The 1,844-nt window shown below is 52.5% G+C and overlaps 1 pseudogene; it reads right to left on the bottom strand.

Moving 5' to 3' along the window:
• Positions 1-643: 643 nt before the first annotated feature.
• LOC137377368 (U2 spliceosomal RNA) lies at positions 644-754 on the bottom strand (annotated as a pseudogene).
• Between the last annotated feature and the right edge of the window lie 1,090 nt (positions 755-1,844).

Genomic DNA, 1,844 nt, shown 5'->3' with positions numbered 1-1,844 from the left:
CTCCTTGCAGTTCTTGCAAACAACCGTGCTGCAGTTGGCTGCTACGTGACCAGATTTGCCACCGTTGCGGCAAACTCTGGGCTGCCCTGCGTAGACCAAGAAGCCTCGACTTCCCCCGATAGCAAAGCTGGAGGGAGGGTGGATGATTGCTCCACTGGGATCGACCTTCAAGGTCACCTTGACCTGCCGCTTGCTGGTCCAAATCCCAAAGGGGTCCTTGACATCAGTGCTGCTGACGGCCCCCTCGACGTACCTGGCGAGAAAGGTGAGTACATCCACCACCGGAACATGGGGGTTGTAGAGGTGAATCATCACCACCTGGTCCCGTTGTGACGGATGCGTGAAGAGCGACTCCGCTGTGAGGATCGACAGTGGCGCCTGGTCCCCTTTCTCCTTGAACGCCTTCAGGAACTTGATGCATCCCGCCACGTTCCAGAAAGTCACATCGAAGTATACACTGCTGGGGAAATCCTGCAGGCAGAAGACGTCCGTCGCTTGAAATCTGCAGCAATCGAAGAGAATTTTCTTGATGAAGTAGGTGCGATCGACCGGTGCATCTCCTTCCTTGTCCTTCACGACCACCCGAATGGTGTTGCGCACTCCCTGGCCCGAAGCTCGAAGATTGGTTATGGCCATTTTACTCAAAGCTTCCCCAGGATCAAAAGGCAATGATCATGGTCTCTTCTCAATCAAATAAGCACTGATAAGAACAGATACTACACTTGATCTTAGCCAAAAGGCCGAGAGAAACAATTTCCTTGGTGAAGGAGTCCAGAACAAAGGGGTATATACTTCTTCCAAAAGGTACACAGAGAGAGCTCTGTTATCAGCAGCCTGAAGGAAGAAGATGGCTCGGTAATGTCTTCGCAGTCCGACATACTAAGGATCAGCAAATCCTTTTATGCTGGGCTGTATGACGCGAAGCCCAAAGACAGCAGAGCCTCCCAGTCCTTCCTGTCATCTATCACAGAGGTCTTAGATGACGGCAGGAGGGAAAGACTGGACAAGGCGCTAACTCTGGACGAGCTGACAAAGGCCGTCGAGTCCTTCAAGACGAGTAAAACTCCCGGAAGCGACGAGTTGTACTCGGCCCTGTGGGACTGGGTCGGCCCGGACCTGCTGGAAGTATACGAGAGTATGCTCCTGGCCGGCAGCATGTCAGAATCCATGAGGAAAGGCATCATCACCCTCATTTACAAGCAGAAGGGGGAGAGGGCAGAAATCAGAAATTGGCGGCCCATCTCACTGCTTAATGTTGACTACAAGATTCTGTCCGAAGTCATTGCCAGTCGAGTCAAGTCTGCTCTGGAGTTGGTGATCCACCCCGATCAGACCTGTACTGTACCTGGCAGGAAGATCTCTGATAGTCTCACGCTACTCAGGGATACGATTGCCTACGTACGGAACAGGAGGGTGGACACCTGCCTCATCAGCCTGGACCAGGAGAAGGCTTTTGACAGGATATCGCACACCTACATGATGGACGTGCTTTCCAAAATGGGGTTTGGGGAGGGAATCTGCAATTGGATCCAACTGCTCTACACAAACATCAGTAGCGCAGTCTGAATCAATGGGTGGGAATTGGAAAGTTTCCCGATCAAATCTGGAGTCAGACAGGGCTGTCCTCTCTCCCCGGTCTTGTTTGTTTGCTGCATTGAACCCTTTGCTGAGTCTATTAGGAAGGATGTGAGCATAAGAGGGGTGACAATCCCAGGCAGCGGAGGCACTCAGGTGAAAACCTCCCTGTACATGGATGACGTTGCCGTCTTCTGCTCGGATCCACTGTCCGTGCGCAGACTGATGAGCATCTGCGACCAGGTCGAACTGGCCTCAGGAACCAAAGT

Source organism: Heterodontus francisci, chromosome 14, assembly GCF_036365525.1.
Source record: "Heterodontus francisci isolate sHetFra1 chromosome 14, sHetFra1.hap1, whole genome shotgun sequence".
Taxonomy (NCBI): Eukaryota; Metazoa; Chordata; class Chondrichthyes; order Heterodontiformes; family Heterodontidae; genus Heterodontus; species Heterodontus francisci.
This window is presented reverse-complemented; position numbering and strand designations above follow the sequence as displayed.